The sequence below is a fragment of the Grammomys surdaster genome, unplaced genomic scaffold (genome assembly GCF_004785775.1).
Source record: "Grammomys surdaster isolate TR1022 unplaced genomic scaffold, NIH_TR_1.0 216, whole genome shotgun sequence".
NCBI lineage: Eukaryota > Metazoa > Chordata > Mammalia > Rodentia > Muridae > Grammomys > Grammomys surdaster.
The window spans coordinates 1,948,811-1,961,260 of record NW_021604661.1 but is presented as its reverse complement, the minus strand read 5'-3'; the positions used below and the strand labels follow the sequence as shown (position 1 = coordinate 1,961,260).

At 38.5% G+C, this 12,450-nt stretch overlaps 2 protein-coding genes across 3 annotated transcripts in view; both read right to left on the bottom strand.

Annotated features, from left to right (window-relative positions):
• Positions 1-12,450, bottom strand: part of LOC114625361 (protein FAM156A/FAM156B-like) — a 68,321-nt gene that overhangs the window by 23,403 nt on the left and 32,468 nt on the right. The gene's annotated exons all lie outside the window — the stretch shown is intronic.
• The window catches only part of Fam104b (family with sequence similarity 104 member B), a 28,502-nt gene that overhangs the window by 15,181 nt on the left and 871 nt on the right, over positions 1-12,450 (bottom strand). The gene's annotated exons all lie outside the window — the stretch shown is intronic.

Genomic DNA, 12,450 nt, shown 5'->3' with positions numbered 1-12,450 from the left:
ACTACCTAAGACTGTAGGTTGTAGGACTATAGGAACCCAGAGAGGTCACTTCTAGTCTCCAACCTGAGGCCTGCCTAAATATTCCTTCTAAAGCTGTTGTGGCCTGCAGGCTAAGGATCTGGAGCACTGATATATAAAACATAATGCCCAATTTATTGCTGTGGTGCCAGAAGTGAGAAGTGTGTCAATCCCCTGGACATATTCCTCCCACTCTGGTGCTTCTACTGTCTTCTTTGCAACCCTCAATCTTTAAAACTAACTGCCTATCTTAGTGCCCACAACATCGAGAAAGCCACCAGTGGATCCTCTTCCCAGGGACATTCTCATTTTCTCCTGCTAAGCCTCCCTGCCTGTGGCCATGCCCCGAGCAGCACAAAAGATGGTGTCCCATGCTGTCTTTTTCTTTCATCCTCCTCTCTCATCACCAGTAGTTCTTCTGGCCTTGTAACTCCCTAATGGTTCCACATTATATCCACAATCTTCAACATCCTATAGGTTTCCACTCCACTGGCCACAGTTTTCTTACCATATGCTAGACCTGTAGCTATGAACTCATAAAAAACATTTGTGCTGCTCCTTTTTCCTCTCCTCACTAATTTGCAAACTCCCAAATAACAAAGTCTATGTTCTTACTCCTCTGCTTATAGTAGCCTTCCACGAGCCCCAATACCAACTCTCACTATGATATTCATTAACCATTCCTTGAATAACCAGAAGCAGGGGCTGGTTAAATGGTTTAGTTGGTAAACTGATTGCCCCAGTAAGCATACTTTGTAATCCCAATGCTGGGGTGCCAGAGAGGATGGTAGTAGGGGAGACACACAGACTCCTGAAACTCACTGGCCAGCCAGTTTTGCCAGATGTTCAGTTCTTGGGTTAATGAGAAACCCAATCTCAAAAAAATACATCTCAAGGTAAAGGCCTGCCTGGGTTACAGAATTCATGGTTAGTCTGTGCAGCCTAGTAAGACATTTGCCAAGTGACCCAATCTGCACTTTGTGACAACCAATCCTAGAAGGAGTTGTGAAGAGAGTAGAATTGGGAAGCAGAAATCAAGGGTGTAACCTGTGAAGAAGTGGCTGTTAATTTCACCTTGGAAGAGTGGGCTTTGCAAGATTCTTCCCCAGAAAAGCTCCATAGGCATGTGATATAGGAAACCTTCAGAAACCTGGTGGCGACAGAAACAGCAGAACTTTGAAGATGACTATAGAAATTCCAGGAAAAAAATCAAAGACATCAAATCATAGAGACTCTGAACATAGTAATTACTATGGGAAAAAATTTAGCTGAATTCTAGATACCATTGTGAACAAGAAAGTCCTTGTAGAGTAAAACCATATGAAAGGCAGGTATGTGGAAATGGAGATATCCTTTATGTTCATTCATCTCTAAATGTTCATATCACAACTCAGAATGAAAATCATCCAGATTAGGAACAGAAAAAGAGACGGGGGAATATAAAAAATGTGAGCATGCCTTTAGTTCTCCTCAAAGGTTTCTGAGTCATGTAAGGATTCACAAAAAACAGAAACTATGAAAGTATATGGAATGGGAAAGCCTTCGGCTATTCTGGTTCCCTGTGAAAATATGGAAGGTCACAAGAGAGAGATACTTTAAAAGACAGAATGAGAAGGCTCTATTATCCTAAAACCTTTTAACAAAGATGACAGCACATAATGAAGAAAATTCATCAATGCTAAATGCCTGGGAGGATGTCTGTTCAATAAAGAAATATAAAATAACACACTCTGGTTAGAAATCTTGATTAGAAGAGATACACAAAATCATCAATTTACCAAAAGAGAATAAATAAACAATGGATCAAAATCACATAAATGTGCAAGATAATTTATCATTTATAATAATGTCACAAACCTGGTGACACTCCTCATTCAGTTGAGTGGCACCAACATTAAATAACATGAAACACTTGATACAAAGCAATCTGTGCACAAGGCTCCCAAAATTACATAACCTGCAGATGTTCTGAAAGTTTTCAATATACCACATCTATAAGGTCTCACTGTAAAAGCAGATCTTATGACTTATCCATTTTCTAATTTCATTCTTGAAAATAAGTGTTAGGTAAAATAATTCTCTAAGGCAGTGGTTCTCAACCTTCCTAATGCTGCAACCCTTCAATACAGTTTCTCATGTTGTGGTAAACCACAACTATAAAATTATTCTCATTAATACTTCATAACTGTAATTTTCTACTATTGTGACTCATAATATAAATATCTGATATGAAGGATATGATATGTGATACTGGGTTGGGACTCAAATCGTGGTTTGAAGATTGTTGTGCAAAGGTTTACTTAAGCAGCAGAGTATGAACTTAACAGGTAGTATCTTTTTTAATTTGGTTGTAAACTAATTTGCAATTAATGAACATTTGAGAAATTTGACTTTGAAAAAGATTTATTTATTTTATGTATGTTGGTATACTGTCACTGTCTTCAGACACACCAGAAGATTGCATCAGGTCCCTTTATAGATGGTGAGCCACCATGTGGTTGCTGGGAATTGAACTCAGGACCGCTGGAAGAGCAGCCAGTGCTCTAAACTGCTGAGCCAGCTCTCCAGCATGTTTTGGTTTTGTTTTTTAAATTGCTGGGATTTTCCTATTAGCCTCATGCAATAGGTTCATATTTTCTCTCTTTCTCCTCTCTCTCTCTCTCTTTCCTCTCTCTTTTTCTCTCTCTCTCTCTCTCTCACACACACACACATACTCTTTCTTCAAATCAGATGAACCTTTAGTTGGTTTTAATATTACTTAATTTGAGATATATATTTTCCTCAGAATATATTTCTGTATACATTTTTGAGAATTTTTAAATTGTTTATACGTTTAAATTAATAAATGTTTTATTTCTCAGGTTCAAAGAAGATTTCTGTAAGGTAATCATCAACTACATCAAGTATACAAGTAGTTTTGAAAGAGGGCTTGGGTTATAGCCCTCTTTTATAGCTCAGTGGTCAAGTGTTTGCATAGTATGCATGAATCATCCTTAGTTCACTCCCTAGAACTGAATATAAAATTAAAAAGTAAAAAACAACAAAATCCCTCGTGTGTGTGTGTGTGTGTGTGTGTGTGTATATATATATATATATATATATATATATATATATATATATATATATTAAAGGCATGAAAAGACACCAGCTCTCAAAGAATTTTAAAGATATTATTTTCATCTCTACTTATAGCAATCCACAAAGGGCACACTGTCTAAAATTAGGGAAATTGTTTATTTATGGTATTTGTTGTATAATTAATTTTTATAGTTTAAGAAAAATATAGAAATTTAAAGATACATTATGGAAGATACATATGCTAGAATACAAAGAATTTGAGTTTCCAAAAATGTATTAATTATATAATATGAAAACTTTAGAATTCAGTATTAGATAACATACTTTGAGAGAGTATATTGGTAGTATTTGAAAGTGAAAAAAATTAATGTGATATACAAAACACACTAAGATGTTTATGAGCACTTCAATAATGATTATTTCCCTTATTATTTTCTATATGTTCCAAATTACAATAGAAATGAATTGCCAAGTTATTACCAAGAAGGCCCAGTGGGGAAAGGTGTCTCCCTCCAAGGCTGTGGACCTGAATTCAATTCCCAGGACCCATATGATAAAAAGGAAAAAAAAAAACAATTCCCAAAACGTGTCACCTGAATTACACATGCATATGACAATGTACACACACATACACAATTTTAATTTTTAAATGTATTTTATGCGTATGGATGCTTTTCTACCATGTTGTTTGTGCACCGCATGGATTCTTAGTTCCAATGGACGCCAGGAGACAGCTCTGGATATCCAGAAACTAGAGTTACAGATGACTGTGAGCAGTCATGTAGGTACTAGGAATCAAACTTAGGTCCTCTGAAGGAGCAGCCAGTAGTCTTAACCAATGAGCCATCTCTCCAGACACATTAAAAAAATTAATAGTAAAAAAAAAAAATAAAATAAAGTCAGAGAGTGTGTGCTGAAATCTCCTCAGTAGATTAAGCAAGGAGTACCAGCCCCATCCATCTAAACAATGAAGTCAGGCTACCAGAAGACAAACAAACGCAGGTTTAAAATATTTTTACCATGTGAAAATAGATGCCCTCTCTAAGTGTGGACTGGTAGAACTGTGATTAGTGAAGCCATTACTCATTCTCATTCATTCTCTCTCTCTCTCTCTCTCCCTCTCTCTCTCTCTCTCTCTCTCTCTCTCCTACACACCTCTTTCTCCCCCCTCTCAGTTTCTCTCTTCCACTCCTCCCTCCTCCCTCCCCCTCTCTCAATCTCTTTCTCCAATCCAGAATAAATGAGTTTGCAGAATATGAGACTAGAATAATATGCCCTACATACACTACCAAAGTCCACATGGGAAAAATAAGAGACTCTAATAAAAAAAAAAAAACATACTATGCAAAATAAAGTCCCAATCCTCCATGCTTCTAATCTGCCTCCAAGCTCCAGCCTACTTCCTCCCTTGGAAGTGTATTCCATTCTGATAAACTGCATCTATTTCTGCTGTTACCTTCATTCCTTTGTTCGGTTCCTCACTGAAACACAAGAACCTGGAAATCCCAGCAGATGGCCACAAAACCCCAATTTCCACTGCTATCACAAGTGCCTGTAATCTCAGCACTGGGGAGACTAAGGATCCTCAGGAGTTAAAGGTTAGTGTGGACTATATAGCAATTATCAGGTTAGCCAAGACTACAAATGCATAGCAAGACATGCTTCATATAAAAATAAGGAAAAACTACTATACAGAGTAGCAAATACTGTCAATATCAACAAGAATATACTCACAGCCAGATAACAAGCTAAAAAAAAAATCTGACTATTTATGCAAAGCACCATCTACCTGAAACAGGTATTTATTTACTGCTTTTAACAAATATGATTCTGGAGATAGTACATCACATATGTGGAGTCAGTTATCAATAACATCAGGAAGCATGAAAGAGAACATAAAGGTTTACCAATAGCCATAGTCAGTCTCTAGACAACGCAGTGGCTTAGAGAATGCTTTTTGCCCTGGAATCCAAGACACACCCAATTAAGAATGTCAAACAGCAAGCAAAGATTTTTTTTTTTTGTAAATTGTAGAATTTAGAATACTGGCCACTCTTCCAAAGGACCAGGATTCAATTCCTAGCACTCACATGACAGCTCACAAACTCCAATCCCAGGTAGTCTGACACCCACATACAAACATACATGCAGGAAAACACCAACACACATGAAGTAAAAATACATTTAAAAAAGAAAGAAAACTGCAAAGACTCAGAGTTTTATGAAACATTACAAGCATAAAAAAATGATGGAGAAGAAATGCTCCTATATTCAACAAATGCTGGTGTTGAAGACAGACTACTAGACATTGTTCTGTGAATGTCCTGGTTTGGGGGGCGGGGGTAGGGGGAAGGGACTGGGGTGAGAGAAGGGCATAACTTGTAAAACTCCTCTCCTGAGGAAAAATTCTTAGTTGTTTAACATTTACATAGAATTCAAGAGTTACTTTTGTGTTTTTCAAATCAGGACTGAAAGAACTTAGTCAACCCTGTTGCTCATTTACTGGGTAGGACCAATCCACCACAGGCTAATTAGGTATGTGCATATTATGGTAATTTGCAGTAATTGTATGGTTAATGGGACACACAGTAATAATTCCGGGATTTGTTTTAATGTGCAAATATGGGTGTCAATATGCTTTAAATATAAATGCATGGAGAAAACCTCTAAGGCAAGAATCACCCCAAAAAATTAATAGTGATCATGGGGTGATGGGTCTGTGGCTAAAAACTGTTTTTATTTTGATCTTAGCCATTCTGATGGGTGTAAGGTGAAACCTCAGAGATGTTTTGATTTGCAGTTCCCTGATGACTAAGGACTTTGAACATTTTTTTAACTGCATCTCAGCCATTCAAGATTCCTCTGTTTGAGAATTCTCTGTTTAGCTCTGTACCCCAATTTTTAATTGGGTTATTTGGGTTGTTAGTGCCTAACTTTTTGAGTTCTTTGTAAATTTTGGATATTAGTCCTCTCTCAGATGTACTCAGTGGGGGTGACCTTAGCTGTGACTCACTACATTGAGAATAAGGAACCTGAAGAGACCACACCTCCTGTAGCCAGACAGGAACCCCAGTGGATTAATAGAGACACCAACACACACAAAACGTTCAACCCAAAATTTATCCTGTCTACAAGAAATGCAGGCATGGAGGACGGAACAGAGACTGAAGGAATGGCCAACCAATAACTGGCCCAACTAGAGACCCATCCCATGGGCAAGCACCAATCCCTAATACTGTTGATACTCTGTTATGCTGGCAGACATAAATCTAGCATGGCTGTGCTCTGAGAGGTCCCACCCAGTAGCTGACTCAGACAGATACAAACACACAGCCAAACAGTGGATGGAGCTTGGGGACTCTTATGGAAGAATAGGAGGAAGGATTGTGGACCCCAAAGGAGATAGGAACTCCACAGGAAGACCAACAGAGTCAACTAACCTGGACCCTTGGGGCTCTCAGAGACTGAACCACCAACCAAAGAGCATACATGGAGTGGATCTAGGTCCCCTGCACATATGTAGCAGTTGTGCAGCTTGGTCTTCACGTGGGTCCCATACCACTGGAGTCGGGGCTATCCCAAAAACTGTTGCCTATCTGTGAGATATGTTTTTCTAGCTCGGCTGCCTTGTCTGGCTTCAGTGAGAGAGGAAGAACCTAGCCTTGCAGAGAGTTGAAGAGGGGGTTGGGGAATGGGAATGAGGAAGATGCTGGGGGGTTCTCTCCCTCAAAGGAGAAGGGGAGGGGGGAGGGGAGAAAGGATTGTGGTAAGGTGTGACCAAGAGAGAGGCACTGAGCAGGATGTAAAATGGATAAGTAAAAAGTAAAATTAAGTTATTTTTTTAAATCTCATTAATACTCCAAGAAAATATCTAGAGCGCAGTGAAATAAAATCTATTTGCAAAGGTGCATAAATTGCACGGCCAGAAGGAAAACAGAATGAGTTCCTAGGCTGCACCACTAAAGCAAGGGCAACTTGAAAAGAACAGGGCTTTGTCCAAGACACAGGGAGTTGTTTGGAGGCAATCTTGAAGTTGCTTAATCTCCAAACAACTCCCTGTGTCTCCAGCTCCAAGACAACAACTTTTTTAAAAAGCCTGCATACTAGAAGGAGGCTCTCAAGTGGGGATTTTTTTTCCACGTGCAAAGGGAAGGTGCAGAGAGGCCTGCTGCATCTGGAAAAACTGCCATCTAAGGGTTGGAGAAGTGTATAATAAGCATTGACATCAGAGAAAAAGTCCATCTTTTCCTAGAATTTCTGCTGCCAGCCAATTAAATAAACATGAAAAAGCCAACCTACTGAGATTGACCAGACAGATCATACCAGGAACTCATATCTACCCAAATAGCTAAGCAGTCTACACCAATAACGGAAGCCTTCCTTAGTTCCACTCACAGACACATAACAACAGCATAAGAAAGTCCCTACCACATTTGAAAGATGTTGCTCCTCGAAGTATAGTACTGGCAAATTCCAAGCCCATGCACAGGAGTCCTGAGAGGCCCTGCTAGTCTCCCTCCTGAAGCAGGCCTGCACTTTCCTTTGAATGCTGTGGTTCTCTGCTGGCCAAGGGATACAACTGCTGAGGCAGAATGGGACTGCTGATAAGTAGGACCTACTGCCCAGGAGGCCACATGAGAGGTGTGTCAGTCCTTGGACATACTCCTCCCACTCCACTCAGCCTTTGATACTTATGCTCACGTGGCTGTGCTCACTGTCTTCCCTACAGCCTTCATCCCCTCTAACCCTAAAGGCCCACCTCATGGCCCAGGACACAATGCAGGCAGCCAATGGAGCCTTCCCTCCTGAGGACCCCACTTATTCCTCTCCAAAATCTCCTACTGGTGGTTATGCCCCAAGCATGCTACTGTCCAGTACCTGCCAAGCACTCCTACTTCTCTGCTTCTGGACAAGTATAAGAATATATAAGAATATAAGAATAATAACAAAGCTTTCTTAATTATTTTAACTCAATCTTCAAAGAAGTCAAGGGTGGCAAAAAAAAAGCACATATTTACTTAAGGGGGTCTTAAACAGTACTGTGAGCAAACAGGGCCCCATGAAGGGTAGAACTTGACCCAGGCTCAAGAGACCACCCTTTCCAGTCATCAGACTCTCCTATTTTCCTGAAAAACAAATAATCCAACAAACAAAAGTCCTTTTGTTCTCTGGCTGTTTCTTCAGCTTTAAGAACCAGAGAGTAGCACCAACTAGGTAGGAGAGTTTAAGAGAAGAATCCCTTTTATCTACAATGCCTCCTTATCCCACTGGACACCCATTCCCCAAGAAAGTTTCTTACACTTAAAACTGTTTGAAATCTACTGGTATCACAATCTCTCTAAGCTTTCCTCCCAGTGTCCCAAACAGAAAAGACAATGGACAAAAAAAAAAAAGAAAATGAGTAAACTTAACCATCCCTCGGAGTGCCTCTATGTACACCCAGAAATAACCACTATGATAATTTAGTCTGTAATATTGATAAGCTGCTACCCAGGCATAAACTTAACCATGAGATATTTTAAAAAATCATCCTTTTTCAAGGTAGTATATCTTTGCTTGCTACCTTCTTAGACTCCGTACATCATATCTGCATTTATCACTGAAAAACAAATCTCTACAGAGTTGGGTCGTGTTCTTTCATGTGATTGTGTATAGCTTATCTTTTCCAAACAGCACGAGATGGGTTTTCCTAAATTCAATTATCTGGCATCATAGATTATAGAATATTGTAGCAGAATTATTTGTCTGCCATTTTGAAGATGTAAGGAAAATTTTGCTCTCCCTAATGGTGTGCTTCCAGAGCTGGTGGTCTTATGTGGCTAAGACTGAGTATATATGCTTCTAAGAATCAAAGTCCACAAGCTTCCTGATGTAATAAAACATCAGAATACATGGTCAGGAGTGGAACCTGTGTTATAACCTGACCAGCCGGTCCTAAGAAGGGGACCTATGTGTTCTATCACCTGCAATCTTAGTGTGGTAAGATTGTTCAGAAACGTCGAGCTCAAGGAATTGTGACATGAAATGGGGGAGGGGGACTCATATTAACCTGTTTCTTCAACTGAGAGACACCAAGGAGAACCCTGAGCTAGACCAACAATAGTGCTGAACTATGGCAGCAGTTTACATAGGTCAGGGAGTCAAGTATGCAACCATAACCTTTGATCTTTCTCAGATTATAAATTTGCACACAGAAATATCTGGAATGCATGGCTGACAGAATGGTCCTGGAGAAATGTTTGGGTTGTTTTACCGTTCATTTATTCATTGTTTCTTGTTGTCCCCCGCCCCTTTTTGGCATAACTGGGTACTCAGCCCACAGACTTAATTGTACTGTGCAAGTACAAAGCTACTTCCAGCTGCAATGTAATTAATTAATGTAAAATTAATATCACATGTAAAATCTTAAAAATACATTTTCACAGAGTATATAATAAAGTACAGGTCTTAAATGTATGAAATGGCACCGAGTCATAAATAACTTAAAAGACATTTTTAAAAACGAAGACAACAAATTCAAATCTCAACTTAGTAACATTTTGAAGGTTAACAGTAATCTCAGTACACAATGGTACAGATACTGGCAAGGTTTTTGGTCAAAGGAGTTTTGCAGTATCTGTCCACTTGGCAGAAAACCACAGAAGGCACATTGTTTAAAATGAGGGCAACGATGTCCTAACAATGTTTGTCATAGCATTATTTTTTCTTTGTCAGACACAATGAAGGAACTGTTAATCATGTTACAGAAGATAGATATGATAGACTTGGGAAGTGGCATAGTGGCATATGCATTTAATCCCATCACTCAGGAGGCAGAGGTAGGCAGATCTCTGAGTTCAAAGCCAGCCTGGTTTACAGACTGAGTTCCAGGACAGACAAGGCTACACAGAGAAATCTTGTCTCAAAAAAGAAAAAAGAAAGAAAAGAAAATATGCTAATTATCTAATAGGGAAAAAAACTACTTCATAATCTAATATTAAACAGTATATTACCACAATTATGTAAAAATGAATGCAATATGTAAAACACGTTAAGAAAAGATTACACTTTTTCATTTATTCTCTTCCATATATATCAAAGTGACTACAACAGAAATGAATTAGAAAGTCAGGGTGGTGACACACTTCTCTGATCCCAGAACATGGAAGGCTGAGGCAGAAGACTAGAAAGAGACTGAAGCCCACAAGCTTACCCTATTTAAAAATAACTAACTAAACAAGCAAACAAAAGACACTGCCATTTCATCACATGGAATTCATGATAAATTAATAGTGAATATGTGAAAAACATTTCTTCAGCAGGTTTTGTAAACTCTCACACCTACTGGACAGGATCAAAGAAGCAGTCAGCCTTCTCCATGGGGACAATGAAGTAAAACTGCCAGATGATAGAGAAAGCAAGTAGAACTCCTGTGGGTCTTCTCTCAGTGCTGACATTCCTTTTAAGGTGGAAATGGGAGAAGTTATGGTTAGCAGAGCTACCACTCCCAGCCACACCTTGTATTCATCTCTTCCTTTGATAATGTAGTGACTGCAGACCCACCCCTTCAGCTCCAGGAGGTCGAAGACAACTACTTGTATAACTACCAGCTCTGCCCTCATGGGTGAAGGTTAAATTTATGTACATGTATGGGCAGCTTTGATCAAACAGGATCTGTGGGGCCGAGTCCTTCTAGTGAGAGTATAAAAAGCATGTGATTGTGCTAAATTACCACAAGGGATATGGGGAACAGACATATATTGGAGTGTAGCTACTTAGAATTTTTATTTGGGGTTTTCAAAGCATTTTGATGCGGACTTCCTTGGAATAGTGGAAAAATGAAAGGAGGAAGACAAAACTGAGTGGCTCAGCAAGGAGGAGTAGATGGGACTGTCAACTTTGCACAGAATAAAACGGGACATAGGCTTCAATGCTTGGAGGGAGGCAGCAGTACTTCAGTGGTAGTGTATATCTGAGTGCTTCAAGCTCTAGGCTCCACCCCCAGCAGAGAAGTAAGGGGTAGGGTAGTAATAATAATTATATATCTGGAAACCACAACCATAATTTAAAAGGAAAACATTCATAATATATGTGTCACTGTGGGATTAATTTCTATACCTGCAACATTAAATCAATTTTTCAAAATGTATACATAATGATGAGTGCACAAGAAAAGAAAGTTCACACAGAATGGGAATTAACTTTCATGCAAAATGTACTCATAAAATAAAAAGGTTGGACTTATGTAGTAAAATATTGTCAAAATCAAATTTAATTAATATAAAAATTTTGGACTTGTGAAGCCAATAAATCTGCTTCTAGAAATATAAGAATGTATGAAAATATTCTTTGTAATTTACAAAAGAAGTATCTTTGAAGAATGTATTAACATTTTCCTTCATGACTTAGTTCACTCAAAATTATACAGTGCTTTTCCTACTGGAAGGTAGGAATGACAACAGCAAAAGGTTACATTTAAGGAGATTTTATCATACCCAGACTCAAGTAAATAAATAAATACTAAATAAATAAAATGCTAGTTTCAAAATCTCTCCCTACTATGCATGTCAAGGCAAATAGTAGAGAGAGCAATAAGGTGACGTAGTAGGGAGGACTCAAGCTAAGAACCTGTTGCACTATTTATGCAGGCTATCACACTGAGGCACATATCAAAAGCATCACCCTTCATATTTGTGGCAACTGTGGCACACAGATGTGGACTCACATTCTACATTATACACTCTTTTATAGAACATATTTTGGTGCTAAATACATGAACAAAAGACACACTGGGAAGGAATGTAAACCTGGAAATAAAGGTGGTTTGAAATTTCAGTAAGGTACTTATTACATAGTTTAAATGGAAAGAAAAGGCATGTAGGAAACTGTTTAAGCACTACAGGATATTATGAAATGTCACACTGTATTTGTAAACAAAATTGCCCTGCTGAAATCAAACGCAAATTCATATACACAACATATTTATTTAGAACACACTGCTAGCCACTTTATGTACTTAAAAATCAATGGTGAGTTAAAAAAAAACCTAGTAACCTAGTACAGATCTTGTCCTTAGCAACAATACTTTTATAGTATTTGATATTGAGATGGGGGCTATGGGTTGTTCGTATTTTTCACATCGGTTATTAAATAATTTTGTCACACTGAAGAAAATCTTCAGGTGACAATGTGACTCAGCAATTACACATGTCAATGGAATTTTCTTATTTTCTAAATAAGTTTTTTAAGATGCTACAGAAAAGGTATAAATATGCATCCCAGTATGTTTAAAAGACCCGTATGGATTAGAAAAACCTCCGAGGAAATTACCATAAAAATGCAATTAATGGTGACCACTGGGTGATGGGACTGTAG